Raw genomic sequence first — 15,903 nt, forward strand, 5'->3', positions numbered from 1 at the left:
CACCAAGATTTGTCTGAGACGTTGAGACCTCCGATCAGATCAGAAATGACCTCTTGATTCCTCAAAACATCAAAGCAAGTCCTAATTTTCATGCAAATTGCATGGTAGGTGTTCACAAGGTCTTCAACTCGATGTTTATGTTGATATACGAGAAATGACGGTTTCGGAAGGTTGTGTTCTATTATTGTCAGAGGGTTTTTGTTGACCAAATTTTATGGAATTCGGCCAAAATAGTCTTTGATATGCAAAAAATGTTTAGGCCAAATTAGAAAATAGAAAACCCCCTGACAATAATAGAACAAAACATGCCGAAGCCGACATTTTCCCTATGTAAGATATTTTAGAATCCGTAAGATTGTTAAAGTTGTTTTCTTCTACAAATTTGTTCAAGAGGTCAAAACGAAGCTGTCGCAGATCATATTATTTTGGAAGTCATCCGCTTGGCAGAGCTAGTTTTTATGTCAATACTCGCTGGGTTGGATATTGTGGAATCCGTGAGATTTAGAAAGTTGCCTTCTTCTACAAATTTGATCAAGAGGTCAAAACGAAGCTATTGCAAATCATATTATTTCATAGCTCATCCGCTTGGTGGCGCCAGTGTACATGGGAATAAGCGTTTGGTTGGATATTGTGGAATCCCTAAGAATTAGAAAGTTGCTATCTTCTACAAATTTGTTATGGAGGAAAAAAAGAAACTGTTGCAGATCATATTATTTTGGAACTCATCCGTTTGGCGGCAGAGCTTTAAATAATCGAATATTTTTGGTGAAGCTCATCGGCCTTCTTTGTCACCCTCACTTCGTAACATATTCATATTCGGCTGAACACTCACAATTTCCGATCCAATATATGTCAGTGAGTATTTATTTAGATTTCGTAAATTAATCAATTACTGTAAAATATGATGTTTTAAACAATAACCTACTTAGATCTGACCCCGGAGTTCAACTGAGGGACATTTTTGCACTGAAAGTAAATATAAACAAGGCTAATTATGTTTTCTTCGAACGCAGTGACCATTCTCAGTACCAATCATATGAATAATATGTGGAAAGTCATTCTATGTTTTGAATAGTCATGCGACGTTCGTCAAAATTCGGGCCGAAGTTGTTTCATGAAGGTGAATTTTTTATGCTCTGCTTGGTGGAGCTAATGTATGTGGGAATAAGCGTTGGGTTAGATATCGTGGAATACATAAGATTTAGAAAGTTGCCATCTTCTTCAAATTTGTTCAAGAGGTCAAAACGAAACTGTCGAAGATCATATTGTTTTGAAAGTCCTCCGCTTGGCGGCGCAAGTGATTATCATTACTCGATTCGTTTTGACCAACATCCAAGCTCCTTTGGGATATCTTCCAAAAATACCTCTGGAAATACCTCCGAAAGTTTATCTGGAAATTCAACCAGAAGTTCCTTCGTGAATTCCTCTGGAAGTTCTTCAAATAACTCCTTCGGTAGTACACACAGAAGTTCTTCGAAAGTTCCTACGGAAGTTCCTTCGGAAGTCCTTACGAAAGTTTATATTGAAGTTTCGATGGATGTTCATAAGAAAGTTTCTTCGGGAATTCCTCCGAAAGTTTTTTCACGAATTCACCCGAGAATTTCTACGGAAGTTCCTTTGGATGTTCCTTACGGATGTTTCTTTAGGAAGTTCCTACGGAAATGCATTCGGAAGCTCCTCCGGGAATTCCTTCGGAAGTTCTTTCGGAAATTCCTCTAGAGTCCTTCGGGAATTCGTCCAGGAGTTTCTTTTGGAGTTCCTCTGGAAGTTCCTTCGAGAATTCCTCCGGTAGTTCCTTTGGAAACTCATATGGGAAAATCTGGAGGAGTATATCCGGGAATTCCTCTGGATGTTTCTTCGGGAATTATTTCGGAAGCTCCTTCGGAAATGCCTCTGGAAGATTTTTCAGAAAATCCTTCGAGAATTTCTACCGAAGCTCTTTCGGAAGTTCGTTACGGGAGTTTCTTCAGGAAGTTCCTTCATGAATTCTTTCGGAAGTATCATCGGGAATTCCTTTGGAAGTCCCTTTAGGAATTCCTCCGGAAGCTAGTTCGGGAATTCATCTGGAAGTACCTTCGAGAATTCCTCCGGAAGTTCCTTCAGGAATTCCTCCGGAAGTAACTTCGGCAAATTCCTCCGTAAGTTCCTACATGAATTCCTCCGAAAGTTCTTTCAGGAATTCCTTCGGAAGTTCCTTAAGGAATTCCTCCGAAAGTTCCTTCAGGAATTCTTTCGGAAGTTCCTTCAGGAATTCCTCCGGAAGTTCCTTCAGGAATTCCTCCAGAAGTTCCTTCCGGAATTCCTCCAGAAGTTCCTTCAGGAATTCCTCCAGAAGTTCCTTCAGGAATTCCTCCAGAAGTTCCTTCGCGAATTCCTCCGGAAGTTCCTTCGGGAATTCCTCCGGAAGTTCCTTCGGGAATTCCTCCGAAAGTTTTTTCGGGAATACCTCCGGAAGTTCTTTCGGGAATTCCTCCGGAAGTTACTTCGGGAATTCCTCCGGAAGTTCCTTCGGGAATTCCTCCGGAAGTTCCTTCGGGAATTCCTCCGGAAGTTCCTTCGGGGATTCCTCCGGGAGTTCCTTCGGGAATTCCCCCGGAAGTTCCTTCGGGAATTCCTCCGGATGTGACTTCAGCAATTCCTCCGGAAGTTTCTTCAGGATTTCCTCCGGAAGTTCCTTCGGGAATTCTTCCGGATGTTCATTCGAAAATTCTTTCAGGAACTCCTTTGGGAAATCTTTCAAAAGTTCCTTCATGAATTCTTTCGAAAGTTCCTCCGTGAATTCTTTCGAGAGTTCCTTCAGGTATTCCCACGAAAGTTCCATCATGAATTCCTCCGGAAGATCCTTCAGGAATTCCTCCGGGAGTTCCTTCAGAAATTCATCCGGAAGTTCCATCAGAAATTTCTCGGGAAATTCCATCAGGAATTCCTCCGGAAGTTCCATCTGGAATTCCTCCGGAAGTTCCATCAAGAATTCCTCTGCAGGTTTCATCAGGAATTCCTCCGAAGGTTCCATCAGGAATTCCTCCGGAGGTTCCATTAGGAATTCCTCCGGAAGATTCATCAGGAATTCCTCCGGAAGTTCCATCAGGAATTCCTCTGGAAGTTCCATCAGGAATTCCTCCAGAAGTTCCATCAGGAATTCATCCAGAAGTTCCTTTAGGAATTCCTTCGGAAGCTCCTTCAGGAATTCCTCTGGAAGTTCCTTCAGGAATTCCTTCGAAAGTTCCTTCGGGAATTCCTCCGGAGGTTCCATCAGGAATTCCTCCGGAGGTTGCATCAAAAAGTCCTCCGGAAGTTACATCAGAAATTCCTCCGGAAGTTCCATCAGGAATTCCTCCAGAAGTTCCATCAGGAATTCTTCCGGAAGTTCCTTTGGGAATTCCTCCGGAAGTTCCTTAGGAATTCCTCTGGAAGTTCCTTCAGGAATTCCTCTGGAAGTTCCTTCAGGAATTCCTCTGGAAGTTCCTTCAGGAATTCCTCTTCAGGAATTCGTCGGGAAGTTCCTTCAGGAATTTCTCCGGAAGTTGCTTCAGGAGTTCCTCCGGAAGTTCCTTCAGGAATTCCTCCGAAAGTTCCTTGAGGAATTCCTCCGGAAGTTCCTTCAGGAATTTCTCCGGAAGTTCCTTCAGGAATTCCTCCGGAGGTTCCATCAAGAATTCCTCCAGAGGTTCCATCAGGAATTCCTCCGGAGGTTTCATCAGAAATTCCTCCGGAAGTTCCATCAGGAATTCCTCCAAAAGTTCCATCAGGAGTTCCTCCGGAAGTTCCTTTGGGAATTCCTCCGGAAGTTCCTTTAGGAATTCCTCTGGAAGTTCCTTCAGGAATTCCTCTGGAAGTTCCTTCAGGAATTCGTCGGGAAGTTCCTTCAGCAATTTCTCCGGAAGTTACTTCAGGAGTTCCTCCGGAAGTTCCTTCAGAAATTCCTCCGAAAGTTCCTTGAGGAATTCCTCCGGAAGCTCCTTCAGGAATTTCTCCGGAAGTTCCTTCAGGAATTCCTCCGGAGGTTCCATCAAGAATTCCTCCAGAGGTTCCATCAGGAATTCCTCCGGAAGTTCCATCAGGAATTCCTCCAAAAGTTCCATCAGGAATTCCTCCAGAAGATCCTTCAGGAATTCCTCTGGAAGTTCCTTCAGGAATTTCTTTGGAAGTTCCTTCAGGAATTCCTCCGGAATTTTCTTCGAGAATTCCTCCGGAAGTTCCTCCAGGAATTCATCCGGAAATTATTTCAGGAATTCCTCCGAAAGTTCCTTCAGGAATTCTTCCGGAAGTTCCTTCGTGAATTCCTCCGGAAGTTCCTTCAGGAATTCCTCCGGAAGTTCCTTCAGGAATTCCTCCGGAAGTTCCTTCGGGAATTCCTCCGTCAGTTTCTTCAGCAATTCCTCCGGAAACTCCTTCGGGAATTCTTTTGGATGTTCATTCGGGAATTCTTTCAGGAGTTTCTTCGGGAATTCTTTCCAAAATTCCTTCGGGAATTCTTTCGGAAGTTCCTTCATGAATTTCTTCGGAAGTTCCTTCGGGAATTCTTTCGGATGTTCATTCGGGAATTCTTTCAGGAGTTCCATCGGGAATTTTTTCAGATGTTTCTTCGAGAATTCTTTCGGAAGTTCCTTCGTGAATTTTTTCGGAAGTATCTTTATAAGTTTCTCCGGAAGTTCTTTCAGGAATTTATAAGGAAGTTGCTTCATGATGGAACCTCTGGAGGCACTCCCAAAGAAAATACCGGAGAAATTTCCGAAGAAACCTCTACAGAAATTCTAGGAACTTCCGAAGAAGTGCTCGGAGGAAATTCCGGAGGAATTCGCGAACGAACTGAGAAGAAACGTCCGGAAAAATTTCTGAAGCAACTTATGTAGGAACTACCAAAGAAATTGCCCTAGGAACTTCCGTGAGAATTTCTAAAGAAATCTCTGTCCGAAGGAATTTTATAGGAATTTTGAAAGGAACTTATGAAGGAAATCTTGAAAGAAATTCTAGAGCAATTGTAGACGAAACTTCCGGACGAATTCCCGAAGGAACTTCCGAAAGATCTTCTGGAACTACCAAAGGAATTGCCGAAGGAACTTCCGGAGGCATTCCCGAAAGAAGTTCCGAAAAAATCTCCGAAGGATCTTACGGAGTTATCCCTGAAAAACTGGCGGAGAAATTCCCGCAGGAACTTTTGTGTGATCTTTCGTAGCAAATTCCGAAGGAACTTCCAGAGAAACTTCCGTAGGTGCATTTGAAGGAATTCTCCATGGAACTTCCGGAAATATTCACGAAAGAACTTCCGAACCATTTCCGTAGATACGGATGAATTCCAAAAGGAGCTTCCAGAGGAATTCTCGAAGAAACTTCCAGAGGAATTCCCAAAAGAATTTCTGGAGGAATTCTCGAAAAAACTTTCGGATGAATTCCAGAAGGAACTTCCGTAGGGACCTTCGTCGGGATTTCTGTAGGAACCAACGATGGAACTGCTTTAGGAGCTTCCGAAGGTGCTTCAATAAAAACTTCCTAAGGAGCTTCCATAGAAACTTCCGGAGGAACTTTCATAGAAATTTTCAAAGAAACCTACTTCCGGAGGAACTTCCGTAGGAACTTCCGGAGGAACTTCCGTAGGAACTTCCGGAGGAACTTCCGTAGGAACTTCCGGAGGAACTTCCGTAGGAACTTCCGGAGGAACTTCCGTAGGAACTTCCGGAGGAACTTCCGGAACTTCCGTAGGAACTTCCGGAGGAACTTCCGTAGGAACTTCGGAGGAACTTCCGTAGGGACTTCCGGAGGAACTTCCGTAGGAACTTCCGGAGGAACTTCCGTAGGAACTTCCGGAGGAACTTCCGTAAGAACTTCCGTAGGAATTCCTGGAGGAACTTCCGTAGGAATTCCTGGAGGAACTTCCGTAGGAATTTTTGGAGGAACTTCCGTAGGAATTCCTGGAGGAACTTCCGTAGGAACTTCCGGCGGAACTTCCGTAGGAACTTCCGGCGGAACTTCCGTAGGAACTTCCGGCGGAACTTCAGTAGGAACTACCGCAGGCACTCCCGTAGGAACTTCGGAGGAACTTCCGTAGGAACTTCCGGAGGAACTTCCGGAGGAACTTCCGTAGGAACTTCCGGAGGAACTTCCGTAGGAACTTCGGAGGAACTTCCGTAGGAACTTCCGGAGGAACTTCCGTAGGAACTTCGGAGGAACTTCCGTAGGAACTTCGGAGGAACTTCCGGAGGAACTTCCGTGGAACTTCCGGAGGAACTTCCTTAGGAACTTCCGGAAGAACTTCCGTAGGAACTTCCGGAGTAACTTCGGAGGAACTTCCGGAGCAACCCCTGGAGGAACTTCCGGAGGAACTTCCGTAGGAACTTCCGGAGGAACTTCCGGAGGAACTTCCGTAGGAACTTCCGGAGGAACTTCCGTAGGAACTTCCGGAGGAACTTCCGTAGGAACTTCCGGAGGAACTTCCGGAGGAACTTCCGGAGGAACTTCCGGAGGAACTTCCGTAGGAACTTCCGGAGGAACTTCCGTAGGAACTTCCGGAGGAACTTCCGTAGGAACTTCCGGAGGAACTTCCGTAGGAACTTCCGGAGGAACTTCCGTAGGAACTTCCGGAGGAACTTCCGGAGGAACTTCCGTAGGAACTTCCGGAGGAACTTCCGTAGGAACTTCCGGAGGAACTTCCGTAGGAACTTCCGGAGGAACTTCCGTAGGAACTTCCGGAGGAACTTCCGGAGGAACTTCCGTAGGAACTTCCGGAGGAACTTCCGGAGGAACTTCCGTAGGAACTTCCGGAGGAACTTCCGTAGGAACTTCCGGAGGAACTTCCGTAGGAACTTCCGGAGGAATTTCCGTAGGAACTTCCGGAGGAACTTCCGTAGGAACTTCCGGAGGAACTTCCGTAGGAACTTCCGGAGGAACTTCCGTAGGAATTTCCGGAGGAGCTTCCGTAGGAATTTCCGGAGGAACTTCCGTAGGAATTTCTTCCGGAGGAATTCGTGGAATGACTTCCAGAGCAATTCGTGGAATGACTTCCAGAGGAATTCGTGAAGGAGCTTCCGGAGGAATTTCTGAAGGAACTTCCGGAAGAAAACCCGGTTGAACTTCCGTAGAAACTGCCGAAGGAAGTTCTACAGGAATTCACAATGGTATTCCCAGATGAACTACTGGAGGCATTGCCAGAGGAGTTTACGACGGAATTCTTAAAAAACTTCCGGTGGAACTCCCGGTGGAATTTCCAAAGGATTGTCAGGAGAAAATCTTGAAGGAACTTCCGTAAGAATTCCCGCAGGAGTTTTAGTAGAAATTCCCGAAGAAACTTCCGGAGGAATTCTAAAAGGAGCTTCCGGAGAAATTCCAAAATAAACTCCAGAAGGAATTTTCGGAGGAATTACAAGAGGAACTTCTGGCAGAATTCCAAAGGAATCCAAGAGAAAAACGAGGAATTCCAAAAGGAACTTCCGAAAGAATTCCAAAAGGAATTTCCTGAGGATTTCTAAGAGGAACTTCCGAGGAATTCAAAAGGAACTCCCAAAGGAATTTCAAAAGGAACTTACTGAGGAATCCCAAAGAAGTTTTTGAAAGAATTCCAAAAGGAACTTTCGAAGGAATTGCTAAAGGAGCTTGTGGAAGAATTCCAAAAGGAACTTGTGGAAAAAATCCTGAAGAACTTCCGGAGGAATTTCAAAAGGAACTTCCGGAGGAATTTCAAAAGGAACTTCCGGAGGAATTTCAAAAGCAACTTCCGTAGCAACGTCCGATAAAAAACTTCCTTAGGAAACGTCTACGGAAGTTTTCACTGAAAATCATACGGAAGTTCCTTCGAGAATTCTTCCAGAAGTTTTTTCGGGAATACCTCAGAATGATTCTGAGATGTTCCTTCGGAAGAAGAATTTCTTCGGAACTTCCTACGGAAGTTCCTCCTAAAATTTCTACGAAAGTTCCTACAGGAAATCTTTCTGAAGTTCCTTCGGGAATTTCTTCGAGAATTCGCCCGAAAGTTTCATCGGAAGTACCCACGGAAGTTTTTTCGGAAGTTCCTACGGGTGTTTCTTTGGAAGTTCCTTTTGAAGTTCCCGGAAATTCCTTTGGAAGTTCCTACGGAAGTTCCTTTGGAAGTTTCTTCGGATATTCATATGGAAGATCTCATGGAAGTTCCTACGGAAGTTCCCTCTGAAGTTCTTTTGGAAATTTCTAAGGAAATTCCTTCGGAGATCCTACCGAATACCGAATATTCTCTAGTATTTCGAATGGTTTATACGGGGGTTTATAACGTTCTTACGGTCTATTGGGAATGGAAAGGTATTGATAAAGCAATCACTCGCCCACTGCAAGCCGAGAACATCTCTGGACTCGCCCCAAGTTCATGTGAAATTTTATTGGAATCCGAGGGTTATGTTCTGTGACAGAGGTTTGTCTTGGTTATTTGGTTCCCAATAAGATAGTAATCGATGAGTAGTATCGTCAAATTGGACGCCGTAACGAGTTTTCTTGATCATTTCAAAATCTAACAGTTACCTGTTATTAGTCAAGTTGTAGGAATAGTATAGAAGATGAAAACGGTATGAAGGACGTTTTCCAGTTTTAGCGATTATTAGAATATAAGACATATATTGAAAGATACAAAGTAGCGCTGCTCTGATTCACTGCCATGCATCGATGTGCACTTAAGCGAACTTGAAATCTGTTTGCCCTTTTTTAAAACACTATTGAAATAGCGAACATGAAATCTTATTGAATTGTCAATGCGTAAAACTCGAACTCTTGGCGCGCAGATAGAATACAAAAACCAACCCAATTGAATAGTCGCAGCCACGCTGCTCTGCTTCACTTCCGCCGCAGTGTACTTTGCGAACATGAAATCTAATTGAATTGTCAATCCGTAAAACGCGAACTCTTGGCGCGCAGATAGAATACAAAAACCAACCCAATTGAATAGTCGCAACCACGCTGCTTTGCTTCACTTCCGCCGCAGTGTACTTTGCGAACATGAAATCTAATTGAATTGTCAATGCCTAAAACGCGAACTCTTGGTGCGCAGATAGATTACAAAAACTAACCCAATTGAATAGTCGCAGCCACGCTGCTCTGCTTCACTTCCGCCGCAGTGTACTTTGCGAACATGAAATCTAATTGAATTGTCAATGCGTAAAATGCGAACTCTTGGTGCGTAGATAGATTACAAAAACCAACCCAATTGAATAGTCGCAACCACGCTGCTTTGCTTCACTTCCGCCGCAGTGTACTTTGCGAACATGAAATCTAATTGAATTGTCAATGCCTAAAACGCGAACTCTTGGCGCGCAGATAGAATACAAAAACCAACCCAATTGAATAGTCGCAACCACGCTGCTTTGCTTCACTTCCGCCGCAGTGTACTTTGCGAACATGAAATCTAATTGAATTGTCAATGCCTAAAACGCGAACTCTTGGCGCGCAGATAGAATACAAAAACCAACCCAATTGAATAGTCGCAACCACGCTGCTTTGCTTCACTTCCGCCGCAGTGTACTTTGCGAACATGAAATCTAATTGAATTGTCAATGCGTAAAATGCGAACTCTTGGCGCGCAGATAGAATACAAAAACCAACCCAATTGAATAGTCGCAACCACGCTGCTTTGCTTCACTTCCGCCGCAGTGTACTTTGCGAACATGAAATCTAATTGAATTGTCAATGCCTAAAACGCGAACTCTTGGCGCGCAGATAGAATACAAAAACCAACCCAATTGAATAGTCGCAACCACGCTGCTTTGCTTCACTTCCGCCGCAGTGTACTTTGCGAACATGAAATCTAATTGAATTGTCAATGCGTAAAATGCGAACTCTTGGCGCGCAGATAGAATACAAAAACCAACCCAATTGAATAGTCGCAACCACGCTGCTTTGCTTCACTTCCGCCGCAGTGTACTTTGCGAACATGAAATCTAATTGAATTGTCAATGCCTAAAACGCGAACTCTTGGCGCGCAGATAGAATACAAAAACTAACCCAATTGAATAGTCGCAGCCACGCTGCTCTGCTTCACTTCCGCCGCCGTGTACTTTGCGAACATGAAATCTAATTGAATTGTCAATGCGTAAAATGCGAACTCTTGGCGCGCAGATAGAATACAAAAACCAACCCAATTGATAGTCGCCAGCACGCTGCTCTGCTTCATCTCCTATATGGTGCGCAATAAAACGTAACACTCCGAAGTTCTTTCGTAGCTCACAAAAAATAATCCAACAGAATAGCCACGAACACGCTGCTCTACTTGACCGTCGTCCTAGTGAACAACATGATTGTTATCATCATATCGTGTAAAATCTAAATCACTTCAATAAAGCAAATCTAATTCTTTTATCTTTTTGTTTTCTCCCGTTCGCCTCTGTCCAAGGTCATCGTTCGCTGTTGTTGATCAGCGGTGAGAGATGAAAATTTTCAACAATCTTTCAGGAAAATGCTTCTAATTTCGACATTTTCCATGGAATATGGTAAAATTTATATACCAATCGAATCGTTGTGAGTAGCAGAATGCAACGGATATAAAATTTCATCAGGAAATTTGGTATATCTGGCCGAGAATGTTGTGCAAACATAAAACTAGTCGGTCCAGGATACTTTTTCGGTCAAAATTTCCATTTTGTCGAGAGTCCAGTTTTCCCAAATTTTCATATATCGAAAATATTTTTTAACGTAAATTAGCCTTAGGATCTAACAAAGAAGGTGATTTGTTTAGATTTTTGAAATTCCTTTCCTAAAAATTCTAAAAAATCGGGAAGCGCGCCAAGGTGCATTTTATCGGTCGCGCCACTGAGCTTCCCCTTAAGGATGATTGACGGCAAGCGTTTGAACATTGGGTTTTGGAGTATTTGATTTTGTCGTAAGTCAAACGGAGCTTGGACGGAATAAGATTTCTTGGAAATAATAAATGAATACACATAATTGGAGGCATACGAGAGTTCGACAGAGAGTTGTGCAGCTACACAGAGAATCTTACTGGTTCGGCATTTTTCAACGTTTTATATGGAAGTTTCATTAGAAAATTAGTTATTTTTTCAGTTCTGTTCATTGTAAAGATCTGGTTTTAACTTTGTAATAGCCAAGATTAAAAATCACCTTAACCCTTTCAGGCCCACGGGGTCATATATGACCCCAACAGAAAAATGGATGTATAAAATCGCACGATGGATAAAAGTGAACGGTCTCTTCAGCAAAATGGCTTGAAATTAACTCCCCTATCAGGGAAAAATATTAGGCATGGACAAAAACGGCCTTACGGCAGCCTAGAACGTCATGAACTTGGTGAAGTTATGAACAATACAATATAAGGTATATTGGCAGCGGATTTTACTGTTTCAAAAAAAGATTTTGTATCGAACGTATCCGTAGAGATATCGTGATACACAATAAACTATTTTTAATCTTCCTTGGACGTCCTAGGCCTAGTCCAAACTATCCATGAGTTCAGGACTTGAAATCTACAATTGCAAAAAAGTGTTTTTTGTTACTCTTTGTTTATTCGAGTATTAAACCATGCTCCTTACATGTTATAGAAGGTGGTAAAACACCGCAATGTGTTTCTGGAGTATTCTGGGTCATCCAAACTATCCTTGAGATCAGGACTTGAGATCTAAAGCAGAAAGAGAATCTTTTTTCAGTACTCAAAGCGTCAATAGGCATTCACTTATATCCATTATACCTTTTGGGAGGTCAACGGATATCGTAAGACAGTTTTGAGATATTCTGGGTCATCCAAACTGTTCTTGAGTTCTGAACTTAAGATCTACAGTTGCAAGAATAGCCTTTTTCAGTACTCAAGCTTCAATATGTTTTCAATTATATTCATTACTCCTCCTGGGAGGGCAAGGGATATCGTAAGAGGGTTTTGAGATATTCTGGGTCATCCAAACTGTCCTTGAGTTCGGGACTTGAGATCTACAGCTGGAAGAGAATCTTTTTTCAGTACTCAAAGCTTCAATAGGCATTCACTTATATCCATTACACCTCTTGGGAGGTCAACGGATATCGTAAGACAGTTTAGAGATATTCTGGGTCATCCAAACTGTGCTTGAGTTCGGGACTTGAGATCTACAGCTAAAAGAGAATCTTTTTTCAGTACTCAAAATTCAATAGGCATTTACTTATATCCATTACACCTCTTGGGAGGTGTCCTCCTTAGCCGTACGGTAAAACGCGCGGCTACAAAGTAAGACCATGCTGAGGGTGGCTGGGTTCGATTCCCGGTGCCAGTCTAGACAATTTTCGGATTGGAAATTGTCTCGACTTCCCTGAGCATAAAAGTATCATCGTGTTAGTCTCATGATAAACGAATGCAAAAATGGTAATTTGGGTTAGGAAACTCGCAGTTAACAACTGTGGAAGTGCTTAATGAACACTAGGCAGCGAGGCGGCTCTGTCCCAGTGTGGGGATGTTATGCCAATAAGAAGAAAAAGAAGAGCAGACCTCTTGGGAGGTGAACGGATATCGTAAGATAGTTTTGATATATTCAGGGTCATCCAAACTGTTCTTGAGTTCTGAACTTAAAATCTACAGTTGCAAGAATATCTTTTTTCAGTACTCAAGCTTCAATATGCTATCAATTATATTAATTACTCCTCCTGGGAGGCCAAGGGATATCGTAAGAGTTTTGAGATATTCTGGGTCATCCAAACTGTTCTTGAGTTCTGAACTTAAGATCTACAGTTACAAGAATAGTTGAGGGGGGTCCCGTAGCGTAGTTGGCTACACGTTCGCCTTATAAGCGAATGGTTATGGGTTCGATTCCCAGCCCCTCCACCAAACCTTCGTCAGTCGCCGGATCCGCAGCCCATACGGTGGCGTTTGGGGTACGCGCCTTACCGTGACGGCTGCCTGATGACGACTGACAACTTGTTCTTCTCGGAGGCATTCCTCCAACGTTACCCGGATTAAATGGCAACCGAACAAAGCAACGACCATTGGATACACGACATGGACAAACGGACACAATGAACTCACAACAAAAATGAACTGGCAACGACAACAATAACGAATAATGGATATCTAAAAATAGATTCTGTGTGGATTCTGTACAGCAGAATACCACAGTAGATCACGGCACAGTAGCGGTTAAGAACACAGAGTGCCTACCAAATAAATAAAGCAATAAAAAAAAATAAAAAAAAAAGTTACAAGAATAGCCTTTTTCAGTACTCAAGCTTCAATAGCTTTTCAATTATATTCATTACTCCTCCTGGGAGGGCAAGGGATATCGTAAGACAGTTTAGAGATATTCTGGGTCATCCAAACTGTCCTTGAGTTCGGGACTTGAGATCTACAGCTGGGAGAATCTTTTTTCAGTAGTCAAAGCTTCAATAGGCATTTACTTATATCCATTACACCTCTTGGGAGGTGTCCTCCTTAGCCGTGCGGTAAAACGCGCGGCTACAAAGTAAGACCATGCTGAGGGTGGCTGGGTTCGATTCCCGGTGCCAGTCTAGACAATTTTCGGATTGGAAATTGTCTCGACTTCCCTGGGCATAAAAGTATCATCGTGTTAGCCTCATGATAAACGAATGCAAAAATGGTAATTTGGCTTAGGAATCTCGCAGTTAACAACTGTGGAAGTGCTTAATGAACACTAAGCAGCGAGGCGGCTCTGTCCCAGTGTGGGGATGTAATGCCAATAAGAAGAAGAACAAGAAGAAGAAGACCTCTTGGGAGGTGAACGGATATCGTAAGATAGTTTTGATATATTCAGGGTCATCCAAACTGTTCTTGAGTTCTGAACTTAAAATCTACAGTTGGAACAATATCTTTTTTCAGTACTCAAGCTTCAATATGCTTTCAATTATATTAATTACTCCTCCTGGGAGGCCAAGGGATATCGTAAGAGAATTTTGAGATATTCTGGGTCATCCAAACTGTCCTTGAGTTAGGGACTTGAGATCTACAGCTGGATGAGAATCTTTTTGCAATACTCAAAGCTTGAATAGGCATTCACTTATATCCATTACTCCTCTTGGGAGGCCAAGGGATATCGTAAGATAGTTTTGAGATATTCTGGGTCATCCAAACTGTCCTTGAATTCTGAACTTAAAATCTACAATTGTACCAGATGGGTGTGTCGCTATACTGAGTTGTGATGTGTAATCATTTTACCAATTTCATCTGCTGGAAGGTCAACAGATATCATCATAACATGGCTGTGAGATGTTCTGGGTCATCTAAGCTATCCTTGAGTTCAAAACATGAGATTCACAGTTGTGAGGACGGATTTTTTCGCTATTATAAGTTGTGATATAACATCAACTAAACTTGTTTCACCTTCTGGAAAGTCAAAAACATCATACAATGGTTTCGAGATGTTCTATGTCTTACAAACTTCCGTTGAGTTTGGAACTTGGAATCTACAGTTGCAACAACAGGTTACTATACTAAGTGGCGATGGGTAATAAATTACACTCATTCCATTTTCTGGGACAGACATCATAAAATGGTTACGAGATGATCTGGGTCTTCCAGATTAACTTCCAGCTCTTAGCTTAGGACCTATGCTTGTAAAACAGATTTAATCGACATTCCATGTTGTGATATGTGTAGTACATATTGCAATAATCTCTAATAGCAATGTTAACTTACCCGAATAACTGTGGTTTGTTGTTTTTTTGGATCTTTTTATTTTACTTTTTTTCATTACTTATATTTACAGCTATTTACAGGTAAGTTAATATTGCTATTAGCGGTTATTGCTCTATTTACTACATCTACGAAATACCATCAAGCGTCCTGAACGATACAATGATCAGTATGTGTATTGGGTATTCTGGTAAGATTGATGAACTGAAAATAAATTTAAATTTGGGTTTTCAGAAGGCAAGATGTATATAGTTGACTTCATATCGCATCTTTGTATTACAAAAAATGCACCTGATTCAAGAGTAGATTCGAAGTCCTGAACTCAAGGACAATTTGGATGACCCAAAATATCTCAAAACTATCTTACGATGTCTATTGGGTTTTCAGAAGGCAAGATGTATATAGTTGACCTCATATTGCATCTTTGTATTACAAAAAATGCATCTGATTCAAGAGTAGATTCGAAGTCCTGAACTCAAGGACAATTTGGATGACCCAAAATATCTCAAAACTATCTTACGATGTCTATTGGGTTCTCAGAAGGCAAGACGTATATAGTTGACTTCATATCGCATCCTTGTATTACAAAAAATGCATCTGATTCAAGAGTAGATTCGAAGTCCTGAACTCAGGGACAATTTGGATGACCCAAAATATCTCAAAACTATCTTACGATGTCTATTGGGTTTTCAGAAGGCAAGATGTATATAGTTGACCTCATATTGCATCTTTGTATTACAAAAAATGCATCTGATTCAAGAGTAGATTCGAAGTCCTGAACTCAAGGACAATTTGGATGACCTAGTACATCCTAAAAAAATATTTTTCAACATATTTAGCCGTTTCTACATTATTGAGCACCAAAACAAACGGAATACGTCAAATTTACTATATGGTATTGCTTGGAAAAATTTGGGCCTGAAAGGGTTAACAGACACAAACAAATTTTTTTTCTTCAAATGCTTTTCAATTTCGTTGTTCGAAGCCACACTAAACGATGAACGAATTAATCCGATAACTATTCTTATCAACCAACTTTTAATGCTTCCCTGTAAATGAGCATCCATTTATTCACTCCAAAGGCCACTATCCCGATGACGATGGTACCCGGGCGTGCCGTGTGCTCAATGTGCTGGAATTCATTTGCCAATTGCACCGCTGCTGGCTGCCGTTCGCTTGGAACTGCATTTGCATCAACAAAGAATCCGACCATTTGAATCGTTTCACAAAAAGAGTGCAATATTGAGATCATCATCGCAGTTAGGTACCTGTACCTGCAGCGCGCTGTGCTCTTGGCTGACGACGACAACGACAACGTCTGTTGGGTGGCTGCCACA

Source organism: Armigeres subalbatus, chromosome 3, assembly GCF_024139115.2.
Source record: "Armigeres subalbatus isolate Guangzhou_Male chromosome 3, GZ_Asu_2, whole genome shotgun sequence".
In the NCBI taxonomy this organism is placed as follows: domain Eukaryota; kingdom Metazoa; phylum Arthropoda; class Insecta; order Diptera; family Culicidae; genus Armigeres; species Armigeres subalbatus.